Source organism: Triticum dicoccoides, chromosome 3A (genome assembly GCF_002162155.2).
Source record: "Triticum dicoccoides isolate Atlit2015 ecotype Zavitan chromosome 3A, WEW_v2.0, whole genome shotgun sequence".
Classification (NCBI taxonomy): domain Eukaryota; kingdom Viridiplantae; phylum Streptophyta; class Magnoliopsida; order Poales; family Poaceae; genus Triticum; species Triticum dicoccoides.
This window is the reverse complement of record NC_041384.1, coordinates 717,612,717-717,618,368: the sequence shown is the minus strand read 5'-3', so window position 1 is coordinate 717,618,368 and position 5,652 is coordinate 717,612,717. Positions and strand designations below refer to the sequence as shown.

The 5,652-nt window shown below is 46.0% G+C and overlaps 1 long non-coding RNA gene and 1 other non-coding gene across 2 annotated transcripts in view; both read left to right on the top strand.

Annotated features, from left to right (window-relative positions):
- Positions 1–1,160, top strand: part of LOC119270437 — a 2,860-nt gene extending 1,700 nt beyond the window's left edge. The window contains exons 3-4 of the long non-coding RNA XR_005134113.1: positions 373–444; positions 951–1,160. This is a non-coding gene — a long non-coding RNA (uncharacterized LOC119270437). The remainder of the gene's footprint in view (positions 1–372; positions 445–950) is intronic.
- Positions 1,161–2,627: 1,467 nt separating this feature from the next.
- LOC119273922 lies at positions 2,628–2,790 on the top strand. The gene has a single exon (XR_005135051.1). It is a non-coding gene; the product is annotated as a U1 spliceosomal RNA (small nuclear RNA).
- Positions 2,791–5,652: the final 2,862 nt, after the last annotated feature.

Sequence of the window (5,652 nt, the reverse complement as noted above, 5' to 3'; positions counted from 1 at the left end):
GGATTAGTTCAGCTGTTATGCAACCAAGAACCCTTCATATATACTGCATGTTGTTGTTTACTGAAACCAAATAAATTATCTACATGAAACAGAGCTTAAAATTTGCGCCGAAGATCACCATACTAGTATGAGGTGCCTTTTGCATTTCTCTATTTGTGCTGCTATTAATATGGCATGCATTGTCTGTGTTTAAATTTTGTGCTGCTGCTTCAGATCACCAAGGATTGCTCGTACCTTTTTATGTCTTGTGTACTAGCGTTAAAATCTTACAGCAAAATACATCTTTATTTTGAATAACAGTATATGAGATTAGCAAGAAATTATATGGTTTGAAATATTTTGGCGCTGACCTTGTTCTCAATTATTTTGTAGACTGCTTTCAATGGGGGGAGAAGCTTAGAGAACTTCAATTAAATAGATATCCATGATTTCATTGCTGTGAAGGTGATTGAGTTGGTGTTCTATACGAGTTCCTTATTTACTTTGATGGTTCTTGATACGTGAACTGTTTCATAGGGCATAGTTATCCATGTTGCATTCCAATTACTTATTTGACTAGATGCTTCAAATGATGAGGCTAGTTGATTATCCATGTTGCATGTGAATGGGTTGAGTAGATAGAATTGAAGTGAGCAGATCACTGTAGGACTAAGGAAAAGTCAGAAAGTATGTGTAGGAAAATATAATCGTTCTTGCTCACTTTGCAAACATGACGAGTACTAGAAATTGTCCCCTTTCACTAATATTTGCTATTTGCTGATGTTTATGTCTTTTGCTTGATCTATTATGATTCATGCACACAGGTTGGCTAGAAATAGCCCTGGTTATAGATATTTTTTATTATGTTATACATTAATGTATGCTGTTATTATTTGTATGTGTGATGCTTTCAGCCTGTTTTACTGTTTCCTCCTCGATTGATCTATTCATGTAATGTTCTGTTCTTGTAGGAATTCAAGTTGTCGCACCTGGAGAACTTGCCCATCAGAGGGAGCAATGAAGACATTGTTAAAATAGTACCAGATGTGCTCCTACGTGTTGAACAATGTTATGTAGTAGTGAGATAAGGCAAATTATGTAGACATTGTATTCCTGTGTAATGAAATTTTGTATTACATGTGTACATGTTGCTTTAATGCTTGATTGTGAAAATTACTCAATTGCCATGATAGTACCGGGCCTGAATAGGCCACGAGACATACCAAGGTGGTACAAACGTGGTTTGGGGTGAAAAGGCCATGGACCAAACAATATTTTTCTGGAAGGACGAAAACTAATAAGAAATGCATTATAAGAGGCCATGGCCTAGAAATAAAAAGGCTAAAATGTGGGCTTGGCCCATGTAGTTGACCAAATTAATAAGGAAAAAATATTCTAAAAAGGCTGAATTGTTGGGCTCGGCCCATGTAAAACACCGAATCAGACCGGGCTGATTCTTGTGCCACATCAGCTTGCCAAGCTGGATGCCTATGTGGTCTGGGAAGGTTGCTAGTGACCAAAATTTTGGTCGAAGAACCAACGACCTTTTACAGAAGGTCGTTAATTTCAATTTACGACCGCCAGCTTTTGACCTTCTGTTTTTGGTCACAAAAAGGTCGCAAATGAACAAATATGACCTTTCAGCGGCCAATAGTGAGGGTCACAAGTTGACATATTTCTTGTAGTGGAAGGTCGACACCGGCAACGCTACGACGCGGTTGCAGCAAGGTCGGCAGGAGGGCATCTCTGGCCAGCACGGCTGTAAGGTTCCCGCTCGCCACTGCCACACCATGCCGCAATCCATGTGTTTTGCAGCAGCACCATTGCTGTGACGGACCATCTCCCTTAACTCCGGCCGTCGTCACCGGCGGTGTTGCGTTGCAACGCGACTGGCGCTACCAGTGAAAGAGGCTCCGGTGAGCATGCCTGACGCTGCAGCTTTTTTACAAACACACCACTGCTACTCTAAGGGTGGTCGTGCGGCTGGTCGGAACGGTGCGTTGGGCCATCTCCCTCAACTCCGGCGGAAGCATAGACGACGCTGCAATGGAGCTTCACCGGACTCCATCGGTGCTGCGTTGGAGCTCTACCGGGTTGCAATGGAGCTTCGCCGGAGGCTGGACTCTGTCGGTGCTGCACCGGAGCTTCGCCGGGTTGCACCGGAGCTTTGCCGGACTCTGTCAGTGCTCCATTGGAGCTTCGCTGGGGCAGCGATGGAACTTCGCCGGACTCCGTCGATGCTGCGTTGGAGCTATAACACGCTGCACTGTGCTGCAGTGGAGCTTTACCGGGGTTGCTAGTAGCGCTGCGTTGAAGCTGGTCTGCTGTCGTGGCGTTGGTGCATCGAATGGCCATCAACACGTTGATCTGACAGCTGGGTAGACGGACGATTTCATAGACAAATCATCCGGCTGATTCGTATCATGCGCCTTCTCTTTTTCCGAGAAGATCGTGTAAGAGGCTGGCTTTGTATTAATGGGCTAGATGCAACCCAAGCCTGAATCCGTCGGCCAATGTGTTCGGTTGAGAACTTAAGATAGACCAGGACCGCAGATCAATTAAGTTTGTTTTAGTCCCACACGGAAAGATTAAAAATATTGGCTTGGGGAAGACGATTATATAACTGGAGGCTAGGGCTACTTTTGAGCATACTTACCTGGACGGGGTCCATGGGTGATCAATAAGGCTCATGGCCTAGATCAATCGTTCACATTGCACCTAGTGAGCACGTTGATCTACCAATCTCCCCTTCATGGAAGAGTAGACGTTGTAATTTGTGTTAGAGGGGGTATGCGTCTGCGCGGCGCCTACCAATATAAATGAAATTATAACTTTGTGTTGAATCTTCTAGTTATCAAATTCAGCTTTTGTGTTTCATTTTGTTTATCCTCGGTACAATCTTTGTTTTGAATACAATCTAAGCCATTAAACTTAGTTATATGAAATTTTATGATGAGGTAGCAGATAGCCTGCGCAGGTACCATGAATTTTCAGCCTGTTTGGTTCATGAATTCCGGAGAATTATCAAATTCCAGAGCATCGTTCATGAAACCGAGGAGCCAACATTGGAGGTTTATGTTGAGCGAACTGTTGTGAGTTGGGCCCTGAAAATTTTAGGAGAGTACGGCCACACAATAAGAGATGTTTGTTAATTTTTCAGAGTTGATGCATGATAAGTCTCTAAAAATTAGCATAGTTAAATGCCTGCTCGCCGAAACACAACTATCAATGGTGCTAACTTAGAAAATGGCCCTGGCTTATATAACTAGAAAGGATTCATTGGGCCTGAAACATTTTGTGGGCGTACTATATTTTCCTCTGACTGTCTTGTAAATATTTCAGCTAACCTGAGGCAGATGAGTTCCCTCAAGCAATTCATACATGCAGTAGCTGATGCTTCATATCAGGGTCAGCACCAAGAAGAGTTCAACTCTGGAAATGTTGGGTGGCATAGACATGTAAAAGGCTCCATTAGAAGTTTCATACTCCCTCCGTCTTGAATTACTTGTCATAGAAATGGATGTATCTAGACGAATTTTCTAGATACATCCATTTCTACGACAAGTAATTTGGGACGAAGGAAATATTATTGAAGGCACAATTGATTGCCTGAATTATTATCCTTGTTCACTGGGCTGACGAATTTTCACCAAATGACACAAAGAAAATCTTTGAGCCAAACTTTGGTCACGCGCCCCGCTGCTTTCAAGCCTCCTGTAAGGTTTACCTTATTCCTAGCATCAATAGTTGCTGAGCAAACGTGTGCTTTGAGCTTATGAACAGTGTAGCTGCTCTGCATCATGACACATTGACATGTCTAGTCTATAAATCATGATACAATTTCTCTGCCGGTGTTTTGCTCCCCACAATTCGTGTCGGGAAGAATACTGTGTGTCCACCAACATCGTGTATTCCTTCATTTTGGACAAGAATGTCGTCTACAATACCCAACTTGGTCATTCTGAACAAGGCTAAATGTACCAAGTTGCTCGTGGTACATAAAAATGAAGCTGAATAGTGGATCACTATGCCTTCCAACTCTAAGAAACAAACCTCATGTGGTCCAATCTCCCACCCCTCAACGTAGTGATGATGTATGTTCATGATCTCTAGAGGATATAAATGTGTGGCCTGGCCATTGTGAGCGGGAAGGCACCTCAATGCTTTTTTTTATTGTTTTTACAAAAGGAGGATGACCCCCGACCTCTGCATCTGGACGATGCATGCAACTACTTTATTAATTGTTCACACAAGACCTTACAAAGTAATACAACAGCAAGACTAAAGCCACCATCTAGGCGACATTTGTCGCTACTCCTATCCAATTGATAAAGGGATGTTGATAGTCTGGGCCCAATGCCAAACAGACCTCGCAGTCAAACCTAACATCTCGCACTGCTGTGAAAATCAATGGTGAGATCGGCCCTTACTTCCCCACCCTCTGTGGGGTTAGACAAGGCGACCCCTTCTCCCTATTCTTATTCAATATGGTGGTGGACGCGCTTGCCACCATCTTGGATAAGGCTAAGGCTGCGGGGCATATTTGTGGGATCACCCCCACCTGGCCGGTGGCTCCGGGATCTCCCTCCTCCAGTACGCCGACGACACCATTATCATAGTCGAAGGCCCGGATTCGGACATCTCTAACCTTAAGTTCCTCCTCTGCTTCCAACAAATGTCTGGACTCAAGATCAACTTCGACAAGAGCGATGTGATGGTGATGGGCTACTCTCCTGTTGAGTCTCTGAACATTGCCAACCGGCTCAACTGCCGCTTGGGCTCCTTCCCCACGACCTACTTGGGAATTAGCAACGCTCGGCTTACCGTCGCTGACCTGTGTTCGACTGTTGCCAAGTTGCAATCGTGCATTGAGCCATGGCAGGGTAGGTGGCTGTCTAAGGCGGCCTGGACAATCCTCATCAACTCCTCCCTCTCAAGCCTCCTCTTGTTTCTCATGAGCTTCTACAGCCTTCACGAGACTCTGCACCATGAGATCGCCAAGATCCAATCCCGCTTCTATTGGGTAGGCGACAATAATAAACAGAAATACCATATGGTCAGCTGGCCTGACATCTGCAAGCCTCGAGAACAAGGTGGCCTCGGTATCATGTGCTCTAAATGCATCAATATTGCTCTCCTATCCCGCTGGCTCTAGCGCATCTCGCAAGGTCACGGTGGCCTCTGGTTAGACATCATCTGAAACAAGTACCTGCGTGGGCAACCCCTAGCCTTCTGTCGGCGCACTAGCAGTTGCTAGTTCTGGCAGTCGGTCGTCCAACTTCTCCAAGTCCTCCGCATTGGGACCTCCCTCTCGGTTGGATCTGGGACTGCAACTTTGTTCTGGTTTGACCGGTGGGCCGGTGACACCCCCTTCGTGACGCGCTCCCCCGACCTCTTCTCCATCCCTGCCGACCCCCAGATCTCGGTTCAGAGGGCCCTTATTGACTTAGGGTGCCTCGCATTCCGTAGGCCATTTGGGCCTCTGGATACTGCCGCTTGGCGTGAGTTGCTTGATTGCGTCACTCTCCATGAGCCGACATGGACGCTGGCCCGGATTAGGTGAGGTGGCGCCTTGAGCCGTCAGGCCAATTCTCCACCAAGTCCTTGTACCAGGCCATCGCCCCCTCCACCGCGCCTCCCCACTTACGGCGGTGTGGTCCATCCGCCTTCCAC